Source organism: Pinus tabuliformis, chromosome 7 (assembly GCF_031772625.1).
Source record: "Pinus tabuliformis cultivar Carrire ecotype Pingquan chromosome 7, CPIR1, whole genome shotgun sequence".
In the NCBI taxonomy this organism is placed as follows: domain Eukaryota; kingdom Viridiplantae; phylum Streptophyta; class Pinopsida; order Pinales; family Pinaceae; genus Pinus; species Pinus tabuliformis.
Window position 1 is genome coordinate 148159335 of NC_142293.1, and position 18354 is coordinate 148177688.

Here is an 18354-nt window from a genome sequence, read left to right on the forward strand (position 1 = left end):
ATCACTTTCCTATTCCCTTCACTATGAATACCAGATTGTCCTCAGATTCATTATCGTCGCAACCTCTTTTGTCAGCATCGTTATAACTAGTTAGCGATACTGGGAAAGCATTATCCCACTCGAATTTCAAGGCCAAAATGGGCAGCAGCAGCAGGATTCTAATAATTGGAGCAACAGTTTACATTGGTCGTCATATCACCAAAGCCAGCCTCTCTCTAGGCCATCTCACTTTCCTTTTCGTAGACTCCAATACTGTTGCTTCTAATTATGTTTCTGTACATTCCAATTTCTCATTTTATATTTTTTTTTAATATAGAAATTACTATCTTTTTATTATTTTTTCTAATAAAAATTTGCAACCATCAAGTTTTTGAAATATAAAATTTGTTTTTTGTAATTAATTTTCCCCTGTCACAGACTCCCTACAAATGCCATAACATTATATATGTACATTTCAAACGGAAGCCTGGAGCTCATGGGCCCCTGCCTTACCACTACCGGTCTTTTTTAGTAGCAAAACATTGTGAATATTTAGCAACACACCACCATTGGCTATGGTCGCCATGCTCAGAAGCTTGCTCAGCTCTTCATCATTTCTCACTCCCAACAAAATGTGGTGTGAAATAACCCTGGTTTTCTTATTATCTTTTACAGCATTTCCAGACAACTCGAACACCTCAGCGGCGAGATATTCAAGAACAATAGCTAGGTAAACCGGAGCTCCTGTTCCGTGTTAAGTGTGAAGTAAAATTCATGAATCACATGTAGGATTCTAGATTCTTCTACACCGCTATTAGTTTCTAGATCTCTAGGATTTTAGATCTTTCTACACCGCCATTAGTTTCTAGATCATTTCAAATCTCCATCTGAATCACATACAGGATTCTAGATCCTTCTTCTGCCTCTATAAATTTGTAATTTCTCTGGCCAAGGAAAACAAGCCAAGGCCCAAGCTTGTTATGTAATGCTAACTGATTTATGTTCTCTAGTGATTGTTTTATCTATTCTGTTGTTTTTGATTGAGTAATCTTGTTGTTTCTTCATTTGTCTGCCTTTGTGAATTATTCTCTGTTATTGTCGTCTAAGTCTCTGAGTATAAATCTGTTGTGCATTATGTACGCTCTGATCTAACAACTGGTATCAGAGCTAAGGTCGAATATCCACTGTGCAAGCTGCTTAGTGCCATCGCCTTACTCTGGTAGCATTCGTTAAAACATTGGTTGTTACCCCTGGAGCTGTTGAAGGATTTGTCCAGGAAAACGCTGAGGAACGCTGGAACTAAAAGACAATTGCTTGCTTAGCTCTTCATCGTTTCTCACTACCAACAGAATGTGGTGTGGAACAATCCTCGTCTTCTTATTATCTCTTGCGGCATTTCCAGACAACTCGAACACCTCGGCGACGAGATATTCAAGAACAGTAGCTAGGTAAATCAGAGCTCCTCCTCCGACACGCTCAACATACTTTCCTGCTTTGAGAAACCTGGCAATACACCCAACGGGAAGTGAAGACTAGTCTTCCCTCTCGCTGAAAAAAAAAAATACTTCATGCACCGTACAGAATTTGATTTGGCCGAATTCTTAATAGTACCAAACTGAATCAGCGAATTTTCGAATTTTTTTACCAATACTCCCGAATTTGGTAACTATGCTTCCAACACCCTCTCTTACATGGAAAACATATTACAACAATAAATAAATATATGTCTCACTGGTTTTCATCAGCACCCACATCCACTCTGAATCTTGCAAACACTGCTCTTTCACCACCACACCTTTGAGCTGTCACTTGACCTCCATTTAAAACATAACCACCTTTGACCATCGTTGATGAACTTTGCAGGATCAAAAATATATGTCTCACTCGTCTTCATCAGCACCCACATCCACTCTAGAATCTCGCAAAAACTGCTCTTTCACCACCACATCTTTGAGCTGTCACTTGATCTCCATTTAAAATGTAACCACCTCTGACCATCATTGATGAACTTCATAGGATCAACAATATTGACAAATCAACTCGTAGGGGCTTCGCGATAAGATCTGTCAAATAATGAACCATCCTATGGACCAAACACCATCTGTAGCATATTTCGTTTTCGGCTATTCGTTAGTTGATAGGATGGAGGTCTGGACACTGAATGTGCTCAAGAGTTGATCAAACAACTTGATGTTGATCAACTTGATGTTACACCAGAATTCCGAGGCTACCAGTTTAAGAAACACCAATCCTTTACAACGAGAACTACAAAAATAGAAAACTACTACGGCTCACACTACAAACAAGATAAACAAATATTTTATGACTTCAAATCTAAAATAAGAACACAAGCCTTTCAATTTGCTACAGTAGCCCGCAACCTCCAGGTATTTTTTTTACGACGTGGAACTCTTTTTAAGTAAATTTAACAGCAATGGGCTTCCCCAGAAATGTTGGCAAAAAATCTAATATGGCAAACGAACAATCCTCTCACTTTCTAGCGCTCGGCCTTCCGATCTACATCACCAAACTCTTCGAATTTGACTATTCTCAGTTGACATTATTGTTGTTGACACCTCCCTTCGGATGATCTTCGATTTTCTACAACAGCTAGATGTTAGATCCAGCAACCAATTAGCAGATCTAGATCAACCGTTTCATGCTGCGCTCGTCGATTTCACCTCAGATCTGATCCGTCGGCCTTTCATTCAAAATAATTTACAATAATTTACTTTTGCCCTCGGAAAATGCAGATCTGATGGATAACGTCAAATTAGCACGGACTTCCACTGTGGGCAGCTTAAAATACACGTCCCAGAGATAGTGAGAGAAGAACGCACAACAGAGAAATCATGATCATGGCAGATTTTCTTCACACATGATTTAGCATATGATTGCACGGATCCAACCAATTCTGGGCGACTTTGAAGAGATGTGCATCAAGTCGAGCAACAACAATGATTTTGGCAACAATGTGAGCGTGGCTTTTGATGTGAGCCACTTCATACCAGATCCTGTAGACAAAAGTGTTCCAGAAATAGAATTTGACAATCAAATGCTCTTTGAATTGATTCGCAGAAGCCAACGAAGAGGAAATCTCCTCCATTAAATTTTCCCAAACGTGTGGAGCTCCTTGAAGTTCTATTCACGATTTTTTTTGTATTTTAATTTTTAAACATCAACTCCTCTTATTTGGAGATGTGACTTATACATCCTAATTTATCTTTGCCCAGACGATTTTTCTTCCACGGAAATAATGACAACGTGGCGGCCCTCTTTTGAAGCTTCAGGAGTGCACGCTATCATGCTTGATTCAGAGGCGAAATATGGAAAGGATTCATAACAGGAGGCTTAGCTCTGATTGAAAGCTCACAACCAGGAATGCTTGCTACTTATTGCATAAAGATTTACAAAACAAAACTCTCACACAGATGACATTTAAATGGGGAGAAATAAAGTTCACATTAAAAATAAACTCTCACACAATCAAATTAATCTATGTATGTATAGAACAATAACACTCAAAGCTCTCTCACATCTTTTTAGATTTCTCTTAAAGAAATCAAGTTACCATATTTTTTGAAATACCACTTTCAACTGCAGCACCAATTAAAACAGCATATTGAGACTAGATTTTTCCTTACACGGTGCAGATTTTGTTTTTCAAGATCAAGGACATCAACCATTTAAGAACACAAAAATCATGGCAGAGTTGGTAAAAATAGTAAACACCAGGTTTTACTGCAGACATGGAGAATGTACCCCAACATCTAGAAACTTCAAGAATTAAACTTATTTGTCTGCCCCTCCATACCTTGTTTTAATTTCTAGTCTTGTCATAAAAATTTTAAGTAGTTTTTTTTTTTTTTTACAGTACACGCAATGTTTTTTTTGTTGACTATGTAATGTAATATGTAGCACGCAGTAGAAAATGCAAGAAGGTTTTTTTTACACAACAGTGTTAATTTTCAGCAGAGACAGAGTGTTTTGCAATGCGCAGCAATGCAGAGACGATGTGTTAATTTTTCAGCAGAAACAGAGAATTTTGTAATGCACAACAGTGCAGACACAACAATATCAATTTGCAAGAAGAGACAGCGTGAAATCTTTGGAACTGCATCTGAAGCGTTCCTACTGTAATCCCTCTGTGAGAGGAAGAATTTTGTAACAGCAGTCTTGTTAATTAATACAAGTTTTTTTTCGTGCATTGCTGAAACACCGTATTCAGAAAATAGTTTCTTGGCGTCAAAACAGAGTGTTGTTGAAACTCAGTTGACGAAATTGCGTTGCTGAAACACTGCATTCAACAAACGAATTTTAATTTCCCGTGTTAAAATAGAGTGTTAAAAACAGAGCATTATTCTCCAGAGTTTGTCCAGGCTCTTTGAAGGTGTCAAAGAAGCTGAAGGAAGGATTTCTTTCTGCAGCAACTTCTCCAGCAGAGTGAAGACTCAATCAAAAATCCAAGGCATTTCTCAAGCTATTTTTGTGTGTTGTTGTTGAAGACAGTCAATTATTTTAATACACAGTCAAGTATTTTGAAGAGTGCAAGAATGGCTGGAGCCAGCACTAGCATGGGTATTTTTAATACTCAGCTCCCACAATTTAATGGGAAAAACTATGACTATTGGGCAATAACCATGAAGGCTTTGCTTGCTTCCCAAGACTTATGGGAATTTTTTGAGGATGGCTTTGAAGAACCAGCAGATGAAGATGAGTTTAATAGGTTAACTTAGGCAGAGAAAGATCTATTGAAGAGCTATAAGAAGGATTCTAAAGCCCTCTGCTTTTTGTATCAAGCAGTGCATGAGAGTGTGTTTCCAAGGATAGCAGCAGCAAAGACATCCAAAGAAGCATGGAAAACTCTCAAGACAGCCTATCAAGGCATGGAGAAAGTGAAAACAAAAAAACTACAGTTGCTGAGGAGAGATTTTGAGAATCTTTGTATGAAGGAGTCAGATAATATTAACTCATTCTTCACACATGTGATTGGTCTGGTCACACAGATAAGGTCTCATGGAGAGATTCTTGAAGAAAGGAGGATTGTGGAGAAATTGTTGAGGATTCTACCCTCAAAGTTCGATGTGATTGTCACCACCATAGAAGAGACAAAGGATCTCACAAACTTCTCAGTTGATGAACTACATGCATCGCTGATAACACATGAGTAGAGATTGAGTAGGAATGAAAACTCATCTCTAGAACATGCTTTTAAGACCCAGATGTTCTTTGGAAAAGGAAGAGGTCAAGGCAGAGGAAACAAGAGAGGAAGAGGCAGAAGCCAAAACAGAGGTGGAAGAAACAGTCCAGCAAATGCTCAAGGAAGAGGCAACAATCCAAATCAGAACCAAGGCCAAGGCAGCAGCCAACAAAGTGGACAACATCATGCTCAAGGACAAAGGTATGATAAATCTAATGTCCAATGTCATTATTGTAAAAAATATGGGCATTATGCAAATGAATGTAGGAAGAAGCAGCATGATATGAGTAATAGAACTAGTGCTAATTTCACTAGAGAAAATATCAGCCAAGAAAATTTGTTTTTAGCCTGTAATATAGCTAAAGAAAAGAGTGAAGATGTATGGTTTCTAGACTCCGGTTGCAGTAACCATATGAAAGGAAACATATCCCTATTTTCTATGTTAGATCAGAGTGTGAAGTCACAAGTCACACTAGGGACTGATAGTAAAGTTTTTGTTATGGGAAAAGGAGAAGTAAATGTCTTAACAAAGAAAGGTGAAAAGAAAACCATAGCAGATGTTTATTATGTTCTTGGAATGAAATGTAATCTCTTAAGTATTGGATAGCTTTTTCAAAAGGGTTACAATGTTTTCTTTGTGGATGATGTATGCACCATCATGGATAAAACACCCAGCAAACAGTGTATTGCTGAAGTGAAGATGACAAGGAATAGGATGTTCCCTCTCACGATGAAAGCAGATTTAAAAAATGGAGAAGAAATAGCAGCTGTGACACAAGAGGCTTTCCAAAGCGAACCAAGAGATGAAAATTGGTTGTGGCACTTGAGATTTGGACATCTCAACTTTGGAGGTCTTAACTTGTTGAGTAGAAAAGGAATGGTAAGAGGATTACCATTGATAGAGAAACCAGACAGCCTTTGTGAAGGTTGTATCTTGGGGAAACAACATAGAGAAAGTTTTCCATCTGGGAAAAGCACAAAGGCAAAAGCACCCTTAGAGATTGTGCACTCAGATTTATGTGGACCAATGCAAACTCCATCTCTTTGATCAGGAGCTCAGGACCAAGTGTCGTAAAATGGTCAAAAATGAAAGTGCTCAAAACTGGTTTGAACCTGAACGACCGTATAGATCTCGTCTTCCTAATTCTGGTGCCACAAACGGTTCGAAAAATGGTCACCGTATGAGAAAGTTATGCCAAAAACAAAATCGCCCAATAACCCTTAATTTTTGAATCTTTTCAAAAAAATTAAAAAAGAATATTCCACAGAATATTCCTTGGGATATTCTAGGGAATATTATTTTTGAGCAGTGAATCAGAAGCTGCCATGTGGCAAGCCCGGAGGCCGCCACATGGCCTGGGTGATGTCAGCATTATGTTGGCGCATATTAAAATTTGTTTTGGGCAGAGAGTGGAATTGAACACACAACCTCCCGCGGACCATGCCAAAGCCTTACCAACGCGCCACAGGGATCAGATATGTTATGTTGGTGGAACGGATTCAATATGAAGTTTAAACTTCATTTGGGCGGGGCCCAAATGGGGCCAACCCCTAAGGGCCAGCCCCTCATGCCATACGACCCAACGCCCAAAACCGTGGGCCTAGACCCTTAAACGCTGGCGTGGAATCCGATGCAAACAGCTAACCCGGAATTTTTGGTCACATGCGCATTAATCACAAGCAGTTATACTGGTGGAAATTTTGGTGAAGCGCCAAATTTGGGTGGTCCCACCATATTTGGCGGGCCTATCTGGCCATAACTACAGTTAGCTAGTGTTTTTTTAGGCCAAACTGGAGGGAATCTTTAATGAGCCATAACTTTGGCTAGGAAAGTCCTTTCTGGACGAATTTTTTTTGATTTTGGGTCTCTTCGACCTTCTGAAGCCATTGGCATAGGTTTCATAGTCATCTAAGGTCATTTGCAGGTGTTTTAGCTTCATGGAAGTTCCAGGAGCCACTAGGGCCAAATCAGTTTGGGAGCTGCATTGGGATGTGTGCAGCCATTGAATGTGGAAAGAAGGTCATTCCTGAAGGTTTTCAGCATTCTGAATCCATTTCTACAGCTCGTTTTTCCTGTTGAGGCATTATTCTCACATTTTAGCTTCAGGGAAGCTTTCAAGGCCATTCCAGGGCTTGAGCTGTTTGGGGGCTATGTTCATCCATTTTTGGTGATTCAAAAACCTATGTCTTCTATTTTCAACCTTCTGAGTCTAATGGAAAATGTTTCAGAACCAATTGAGGTCATCTTCACCTCGAAATTCTCCATGCAAGTTTAAAGGGCCACCATGGCCAATTGGGGAATGTACTGTATACGGTACAATTTCACTGTTTAGTGTTTGGGAAAGAGCATGCTTAGCTAATTCCTATGTTCTGATTCTGTATTTATAGTCAGATCCGTCCTTCGAGACACCCATATTCTTGTATTATCTTTTGTAGCATTTTTAATACAAGAGGACAAGCCTAGTTGGAGAGGCTTGGTCCAGCAGATGTAGCCCAGAAGGGGTGAACTTCTTTATCATTTTGATGTCTTTATTTGCTGAAGATGATATGCTAAACAAAACTGATATAAAGTATTAAACAACAAATATACATAACTTGCATACACACATAATCACCTATTAAGCTGCAGAAAGTTATTTGTCTTATTCCGCAAGACATCAAATTTCAAGTATGTGTATGTCAAATACTTCTAAGCGTTTACTTTGTTATTTCTTTAGGCAGAGCCTGTAGAGGGCCAGGTAGCCTCTGGAAGTCATCATCTCTTTAGAGGTGACATGTCCGGTGAATGCCCCTACAGTCTATCTCTGTATAAGAAATAATAAGTTTTCACATTTTTAGAGGTCACTTGGAGTGTATAGCTCACATTTGCAATTATGGGAAATTGATACCTTGCACCCTTAAACAAGTACATTCCATTTTCATATCAGATGGTATTAGAGCACTAGGTTTGCTTGACTGACATCACTAGTTGATTGTGTAGCTTGAAAGGTGTCTTAAGCAGTGTTGAAGATTGACTGCTTTATTATTCTACAAACTACTTGTTGTTTGAGTTTGCTGAAGCTCTTTTGTTCATTTTTATAATGACAACTTCCATAAGTGAGTTCTCAAAATCATCCTCCTTCAAAAGATTTTTTGATGAAGGCTTGAAGCAAGAATTTTTCATCATGATGAATATGGTGAGAGAAATGTATGTGGATGAAAGAAAGAGCTATAGACTTCAAGAGCAGTTGAATTCCATGAGGGAAGAGAAGCAGTTGCTTTCTGACTAATTGCAGGCAATGGAAGGCCAACTTCATATTGCAAACATGAATTTGGAAAGGATGCATGAGTTGGAGACAGAACTCCTTGTTGCCAAAGAAGCCTTAGCCAAGTATCAGCTTGAAGAAGAGGTAAACAATTCTAGTTTATCTTCAAATTCTTATAAGAATGTTTATGTTGGTTCTTTTGAGAAACATACCAGAGGCATAGGGTCCAAGTTGATGTCCAAAATGGGATATGAAGGAAAAGGATTGGGCAAACATGCACAGGGTATAGTTGATCCAATAATGGTTGAGGTACAACCTAAGAATTTGGGTCTTGGCTATGGACAATCTTATGGAGAAAGTTCCAAAGCAGCCATGAAGACAATGGAAACAGTTCCTAGAAGGACTTTCATTTTAGGTTCTCTATCTCAAGGTTGTAAAGGTTGTATCCTTGAGGAATGCAATAGTTTGAAACATGCGTTGCAGGAAGAAGGTGTGCATAAGCATGCATTTGAACAAGGAAGTGGTGAAAGCTCTAAAACCATTGAAGGGATTCATGGTGTTCCAAAAGGAGCTTCTTCTTCGTTTGATTCACCTCCTCGTGAAGGTAATGAAGGTGAAAGGGAAAGGTATAAATCTGATTTCAATCATATTTCCTTTGATCATGTAAAGCATGGAAAATTTCCACACAAGCATTGGAAAAGAATTGCATGTTCTTTTTGTGGTTTGGTTAACCATAGTGTTTCTAGATGTTGGAAAAGAATGGCAACATACAGGAAACTTTTGAAGGAAAGGAGGCAAGGAGCCAAAGTCCCATTGAACAATGGAAATCATGCTGTCAAGAAGATGAACATGTGTTGCACTTATTGTCATAAGCATGGACATACTGCTGAAAGGTGTTGGACTCTGAATCCAACAATGCTTCCACGAAAGTTGAAGAAATTGGAGAAAGAGTATGGCAAGAATGGGAAGGAAGTTTCCATCATTGATATGTGTCAGGATGATACACATGTTGATATTGATGTGCAGTTAAAGGAAGCGCCTTTGAAATGGATTGGTAAGAAATGGTTAGAATTCTTATCCAATTAAAGTTGCATGTCTTTTGATTGAATGCATTTCTTTGTTAAGGGAATGCAAGTTGCAGGATGGAAAAGCTGAGTATGAGACTCACTCTATTGTAGTAAAAGTTATATTCATTTCAACTTTGAAAGTACATGTACATGTGATTGAGGATATTGTACTTATGATTGTACTTAAGAGAAAGTTGAAGGATAAACTGCATGCATGAGAATGATATGCATGAGCACAGGGATCATGATGATTTCCTTGTATTTTAAACATGTATGTGTGATTAACTTGAAGGGTTGATTACTTTGTTTTTAACCATGCATGTAATGTAATATTGACTTGGAAAAAGTTAATTTGATCTCCAAGATTGTAAAGAGGAGAAATGATGAAGTGTTTCATCTTTGTAAAAGCCTTCTCATTTGGAAGGCAGCTCTTCTTCTGGAGCAGAGGTGCCATGGATGGGCATTGTGATAGTTGGCAAGCCCACATGTTCAAAGGAAGATTTCAGCTCATATATCAGCAAGTTTCATTGCTGGTTCCTGCAATTTTAGATTTGTCTGGCGAAAGAACTTGGTTGGGATTCGATGAGTACTTGGTTTATGCAGCAATATTTGCCATGACGATAGTTGATAAGGTAGGACATTTTGGAATCAATATGTTCTTGTGGTTGAACGGAAGAGGATATTTCTATTCCTCAAGTGCTGTACAGTTCAGTTCAGAGATTCAGTAAGCTTTTGGAGACCAAAAGCCTTCTCATTTGGGAGGTGTGATCAGGAGCTCAGGACCAAGTGTCGTAAAATGGTCAAAATGTAAAGTGCTCAGAAATATTTTGAATGTAAACAATTAGATAGATCTCGTCTTCCTAATTCCGGCACCGCAAACGGTTCGAAAAACGGTCACCGTATGAGAAAGTTATGCCAAAAACAAAATTACCCAATAACCTTTAATTTTTGAATTTTTTCAAAAAAAATAAAAAAAGAATATTCCACAGAATATTCCTTGGAATATTCTTTTTGAGCAACAAATCAGAAGCTGCCACGTGGCAAGCCTGCAGGCCGCCACATGGCCTGGGTGACGTCAGCATTATGTTGGCGCATATTAAAATTTGTTTTAGGCGGAGAGTGGAATTGAACACACGACCTCCCATGGACCATGCTAAAGCCTTACCAACACGCCACATGGATCAGATATGTTAAGTTGGAAGAACGAATTCAATATGAAGTTTAAACTTCATTTGGGCGGGGCCCAAATGGGGCCAGCCCCTCATGCCATACGACCTAGCGCCCAAAACCGTGGGCCTAGACCCTTAACCGCTGGCACGGAATCCCATGCAAACAGCCAACTCGGAATTTTTGGTCACATGCACATTAATCACAAGCAGTTAGAATGGCGGAAATTTTTGCGGAGCGCCAAATTTGGGCAGTCCCGCCATATTTGGCGGGCCTATCTGGCCGTAACTACAGTTAGCTAGAGTTTTTTTAGGGCAAACTGGAAGGAATCTTTAATGAGCCATAACTTTGGCTAGGAAAGTCCTTTTTGGACGATTTATTTATTTATTTTCGGTCTCTTCGACCTTCTGAAGCCATTGGCATAGGTTTCACAGCCATCTGAGGTCATTTGCAGGTTTTATAGCTTCGTGGAAGTTCTAGGAGCCACTAGGGCCAAATCAATTTTGGAGCTGCATTAGGATGTGTGCAGCCATTGAATGTGGAACGAAGGTCATTTCTAAAGGTTTTCAGCATTCTGAATCCATTTCTACAACTTTTTTTTCCTGTTGAGGCATTCTTCTCACTGTTTAGCTTCAGGGAAGCTTTCAGGGCCACTAGGGCCATTCCAGTGCTTGAGCTGTTTGGGGGTTATGTTCATCCATTTTTGGTGATTCAAAAGCCTATGTCTGCTATTTTCGACCTTCTAAGTCTAATGGCAGAGGTTTTAGAACCAATTGAGGTCATCTTTACCTCGAAATTCTCCATGCAAGTTAAAAGGGCCACCAGGGCCAATTGGGGAAGGTACTGTATAAGGTACAATTTCACTGTTTAGTGTTTGGGAAAGAGCATGTTTAGCTAATTCCTATCTTCTGATTCTGTATTTATAGTCAGATTTGTCCTTCGAGACACCCATATTCTTGTATTAGCCTTTGTAGCATTTTTAATACAAGAGGACAAGCCTAGTTGGAGAGGCTTGGTCCAGCAGATGTAGCCCAGAAGGGGTGAACTGCTTTATCATTTTGATGTCTTTATTTGCTGAAGATGATATGCTAAACAAAACTGATATAAAGTATTAAACAGAAAATATACATAACTTGCATACACACATAATCACCTATTCAGCTGCAGAAAGTTATTTGTCTTATTCCGCAAGACATCAAATTTCAAGTATGTGTATGTCAAAGACTTCTAAGTGTTTACTTTGTTATTTCTTTAGGCAGAGCCTGTAGAGGGCCAGGTAGCCTCTGGAACTCATCCTCTCTTTAGAGGTGACATGTCCGGTGAATGCCCCTACAGTCTATCTCTGTATAAGAAATAATAAGTTTTCACATTTTTAGAGGTCACTTGGAGTGTATAGCTCACATTTGCAATTATGGGAAATGGATACCTTTCACACTTAAACAAGTACATTCCATACTCAGATCACTCTTACAAGCATCCACTATATTCTAACATTTATTGATGATTTTACTAGAAAAACTTGGGTTTATTTCCTTAAGAACAAAAGTGAAGTATTTGAAACATTTTACAATTTCAAAGCACTTGTAGAAAACCAAAGTGGGCAGCATATCAAAGTTCTAAGAACTGATAGAGGAGGTGAGTATATCTCCAAGGAATTTCTACGTTTTTGTAGAGAAAATGGAATTCATAAGCAGTTTACCACTAGGTACACTCCACAGCAAAATGGAGTTGCCGAAAGGAAGAATAAGACAATCATGGATATGACAAGGAGCATGTTAAAGGCAAAGCATTTACCAAATGATTATTGGGCTGAAGCTGTACATTGTGCAACATATATTTTGAATAGATGCCCTACAAAAGCAATGAAAAATGTGCCGGAAGAAGCATGGAGTGGGACAAAGCAAGGAGTTGCCCATATGAAATTTTTTGGATGTGTGGCTTATGCACACATTCTAGATCAGCTAAGGAAGAACTTGGGTAGCAAAGGGGAGAAATGTATTTCTGTTGGATACAGTTAGGAATCCAAAGCTTACAGGTTGTATAACCCACCCATGAAGAAGCTTATTGTGAGTAGAGATGTTTAGTTCATTGAGGAGGAAGCTTGGGATGGAAGCATAGAGAAAACAGTGAATGTTAAAAACTCTATGTCTCATGATGAAAATGATGAGGAGATGGCTGAAACACATCCCCAAATAGCAGCACCAACACAAGGACAGCAAGGGACACCCTTGAGGAGAAATGAAAGTGCTTCTCGAAGCACACCACAAGGAGGAAATTCAAGTGCTTCTTCAAGCACTTTCACACCAAATGAAAGAGGTAAGAAGTTCAGAAATTTAAGTGATATTTATGAGCAAGAGGTAGCAAATGAAGGTATGAATTCTTTGTTTGCTTTATATTGTCATGTTGATGATCCTATTCATTTCGAAGAGGCAATTAAAGATAGGAAATGGATAGAAGCTATGGATGAGGAGATCAATGCCATAGAAAGAAACAAGACATGGGATTTAGTTGAACTACCAAAAGGAAAGGAAGTCCTTGGAGTTAAATGGGTCTACTAGACCAAAAGTAATGCTAAATGCAAAATAGAAAGATACAAGGCAAGACTGGTTGTCAAAGGATATAAGCAGCAGTATGGGAGAGACTATGAGGAAACTTTTGCACCAGTTGCTAGAATGGAAACCGTGAGAGCAGTGATGTCCATAGCAGCACAAAACAAGTGGAAAGTTTACCAAATGGATGTGAAGTCAGCATTCCTAAATGGAGTGTTAAAGGAGGAGGTTTACATTGAACAACCTCTAGGCTATGAAAAGAAAGGCCAAGAGCACAAAGTATGCAGATTGAAGAAAACTCTTTATGGGATGAAGCAAGCACCAAAAGCATGGTACAATAGGATAGATTCCTATCTACTAGAAAATGGATTTGAAAAGTGTGAAGGAGAACCCACCCTCTACATCAAAGAAAAAGATGGTAAAATACTAATTGTTGTGTTATATGTTGATGATGTTATTTTCACAGGTAATGATGATTACCTTATTGAAAATTTCAAAACAGTCATGAAAGAAGAATTTGAAATGACTGACATGGGTTTGCTGAGATACTTCTTAGGAATAGAAGTAGAGCAAAATGAAAATAGAATTTTTATTTCACGAGAAAAATATGTTACTGAAGTGTTGGAAAGATTTAATATGCAGGGGAGCAAAGCAGCAATCACTCCCACAGTGATGGGATTAAAACTCAGGAAAGAGGACAATAGCAAGGATTTTGATCCTAGTTTGTACAAGAGCATAGTTGGGAGCCTCATGTATTTTACTGCAACTAGGTTGGACATAATGCACGCTGTTAGTTTAATTTCCAGATTCATGGAGAGGCCAAAAGAAGCACATTGGCAGGTAGCGAAAAGGATTCTGAGGTATGTTAAAGGTACTAAAAGGTTTGGCATATTATATACTATTTCAGAATGTTTATATTTAATTCGATACACTGATAGTGATTGGGATGGAAGTGTAGATGATCGGAAAAGCACATCCGGTTATGTTTTTCACATGGGTTCAGGAGCCATTTCATGGGCTTCTAAAAAATAGCCTATTGTAGCATTGTCTATAGCAGAGGCAGAATATGTGGCAGCTACAGCAGCAACATGTCAAGTAGTTTGGATGAGAAGGATGTTAAGGAGTTTATACCAAGAGAAAACAAAAGGAACAATGATTTTTTGTTACAATAGCTCAGCTATTGCATTATCCAAGAATTCTGTGTTTCATAAGGGAACGAAACACATTGACACAAGGTTTCATTACATCAGGGAATTGGTAAACAATGGAGAAATTGTTTTACAACACTGCAGGACTCAGGAGCAGGTTGCTGATATTCTGACCAAACCATTGGGGCAGAAAAGTTTTGAGTTTTTGAGGAAATGTCTGGGTATGACTGATAACCCAACAATTGAAATTAAAGGGGAGTGTTGAAATACTACTTTCAACTGCAGCACCAATTAAAACAACAGATCGAGACTAGATTTTTCCTTACACGGTGCATATTTTGTTTTTCAAGATCAAGGACATCAAACATTTAAGAACACAAAAATCATGGTAGAGTTGGTAAAAATAGTAAACACCATTGCGGACATGGAGAATGTACCGCAACATCCAGAAACTTCAAGAATTAAACTTATTTGTCTGCCCCTCCATACCTTGTTTTAATTTATTGTCTTGTCATAAAAATTTTAAGTAGTTTTTTTTTACAGTACACACAATGTTTTTTTTGTTGACTATGTAATGTAATATGTAGCACGTAGTAGAAAATGCAAGAAGTTTTTTTTTACACAACAGTGTTAATTTTCAGCAGAGACAGAGTGTTTTGCAATGCACAGCAGTGCAGAGACAGTGTGTTAATTTTTCAGCAGAAACAGAGTATTTTGTAATGCACAGCAGTGCAGACACAACAATATCAATTTGCAAGCAGAGACAGCGTGAAATCTTTGGAACTGCATCTGAAGCATTCCTACTGTAATCCCTCTGTGAGAGGAAGAATTTTGTAACAACAGTCTTGTTAATTAATACAAGTTTTTTTTCGTGCATTGCTGAAACACCGTATTCAAAAAATAGTTTCTCAGCGTCAAAACAGAGTGTTGCTGAAACTCCAGTTTCAGCGTTGCTGAAACACTGTTGCTGAAACTCAGTTGACGAAACTGCATTGCTGAAACACTGCATTCAACAAACGAATTTTAATTTCCTGTGTTAAAACAGAGCATTATTCTTTGTTTGTCTGTTCTGGAATTATCAGAAATTCCCAACAATATTAGAAAATGAGAGATGAGTGAGTAGAGAGCAATTACACACAATACAAATCTTGCTTGATACTTTTATTGATCATCACAAGTACAAATATATAAGACACCAATTACTGACTTAGACACAAACAAACAGATCACCATTACAACTCACACATTGAAAACAAGAGTGACTCCTCCTAACTCATAATGACTACTACACATGACATGGAAGCATTACTTTCAACAAGGCACACTTTTTTGCTTTAGCATAACAATAAGTTGAAACAACCAAAGTATGAAATAATATAACTTAGTTTATTTAGATTATAGTTTCTTTGAATTAGAATTTTATAAAAAAATTTAAGAATGAAAGTTTATCTTAAAATTTAAAAACTTTAACGAATCTTACTAATACCAAATAAAATATTCCTTATCATTTTATATTAGTGTATATAATATATTTTATATTATATTCACAACTTAAATTACAGATTGTTTTGATCCAAGAGTCCAATGACCTGTACTTTTGAAAAAACACAGACTTTTGTCAGCTGAGTTCGCAAACAACGTTGATAGAGTGGATGCAGTGGAGCCTGCAAAGAATTCGTACTTTCCACTGATAGCTGAATTTCGTCGTGCAATCGAAGGTGAAGGCATTCCTTATACACACATATGCTTTGCTGGCCTTTTTGTCTCAAAACTCGGCCAAAGGGGACTTCGAGTTCCTCTGCGAGACAAGGTTGAAATACTTGGCAATGGAAATGCCAAAGGTCTGTATATATATAAAACACTGCTACTTATGATTTTGTGTTCAGAATATAATATTCAGATTTTCTTACATAATTAAGAATTGGTTTCTGAATTATACATGCGCATGCAGCTGTGTATATGAGTGAAGAGGACATTGGAATTTTCACAATCAAAGTTTTGGATGATGAGAGAACTGTGAACAAGAGCCTGCATTTTAGGCCTCCTCTCAATACTTTATCCTTAATTAATTAATTTGACCTCATATTTTCTTAATTATTTTGAAATAAATTATTTAAAATAGAATAATTAAATTTAACATAAATTTTAATCTTTAATATATAAATATTGTTATGAATTTTGAGAGATATTTTATTTTACCATCCACATAATAGAAATTAATAATTAAATTAAGATCAGAAAGACTCCCAGCAACAGTGTAGAGCTTTGATATGCATTCGCAAAACATATGAGTGGAGAGAATACATGAAACCTCCTCGCAGGAATAACCCTTCCCTTGGCAGACAGGAAGCCGTGGGCAGTTGGAAACCGATGGAGTTCGGATTTTTTGTTTAAATTTTGACATATTTCCAATCAGAGAGTGTAGATTTCTGGAATTGTCCATAAAATTTCACCTCTGAGTAAAGAAAACATCAAAATTACCAAACTATTGGTGACCTATAACTCAAAAAATAGGAGAATGCTGAGAGAGCTAAAACTGTAAAAAGAAAAACAATACCTAATCTCGTTTTCGTTTTCCATTCATCTTTTTGTATTTTTGTCATTATGAGTGATGTTTGTAGACGTTTCAATTTCAAATAGAGTCGTTCAATTGAAAAAATGCAGCAAAAGAGTTTGCAAGATGGTCGAATGTGACTTTGAGTTTGTGTAAAAATTAGGAGTTAATATGATGGTTATGTTCATCAAAATAGAAAGCCTTTCATGTATGTATTAGCCATTAGCCATTCATGTGTATTATATCTATTGTGTTGTATATAGTGTAAACTAGCATTTGCATCACATGTTGCAAAGAAAACACCGTAAGGCAATGACATAAGAAACAATATCATAGAAGAAAGAAGTCAAAACTTTATGCAATTTTGTTTCTTTATTGGTGTTTCTTTTTTTTATCATATGTTATGTTTCAGGGAGTTTATAGTCTTTTCTGATTTTAACCAACCCATCCATCAATCCAATCTTATATCAAAGTATTCAGTTCAGATATAACATAAATTTAAGAAATTAGCTTTCCTGTGATAAATCAACCAAAAATAGGCAAATGCCCTATAAATTATACAGAAATATTAAACATCTTACTCACCTGCGAAATTCCCATTCACAAACACATGAAGTGTATGTCCTCGACTATCCACATGCAAGATTGGTTGGCTTCCACTCTTCAAAAAGGGTTCATCTTCAGGGATATTGACACTGTATTGATAAAATACGGAATCAAAATCCTAACAAATTTGAGAATTAGTAGTCCTATAGTCTCAATTACAGATTATCACAGGTTCTCAATACCTGATTGTGTACCATAGATAATCACTTTTATCTAAAACTGTGCTTAGCTGTTCTAACAAGCCCCGGGCAGAGAATTTATCTTGTCCCCATATTCCAACATCTTCTTTGTGCCATGACCAGTATACAAATACTTTTCCTGTATCTCCACTTGATGTTGCAATAGGATGAAGGGACTCCATGCTGACCTGCTTCATTCCCATTAGGGAAGTCTGTATATTAACCTGTAAATTATATACACATCTGATTAGAGCTTCTCCTATATAACCCTACAACTTTTATCATCACCTCAGCTATTCTGATGACAATCAATATAAAATATCACTAAACTTCACAGCGTTATAGATCACATTTTTGTAGTCTGGCAAGACACTGACAGACAAGCAGGTAGATTATAAGATTCTCCATTGAATTGCACAGTCGCATCCTGCTTCCTATGGACATTGCTGAGAAAGGCAACACATACACCAGAATTCTTTGTAGAATATAGTGTTTTGATTGAAAATTTTAAAGTTGCTGAAATAGAAATGGATTATGATTCTACAGGTTATTAGAACATTTAATATAATCTTTCTATTTACCTGTTTGAATACCACGTTTACTAGTGAACAGTTTCAGATTCTACCAGTACCTTAACATGAACTTTGCCTCCAAGAGCAT

At 37.6% G+C, this 18354-nt stretch overlaps 1 pseudogene across 1 annotated transcript; it reads right to left on the bottom strand.

Moving 5' to 3' along the window:
• Positions 1-454: 454 nt before the first annotated feature.
• On the bottom strand, positions 455-17906 carry LOC149246282 (putative histone H2A.2 pseudogene; annotated as a pseudogene). The gene is made up of 3 exons (XR_016262787.1): positions 17698-17906; positions 17495-17604; positions 455-723 (listed from the first exon to the last, which is right to left on the bottom strand). The product of XR_016262787.1 is annotated as a putative histone H2A.2 pseudogene (transcript).
• Between the last annotated feature and the right edge of the window lie 448 nt (positions 17907-18354).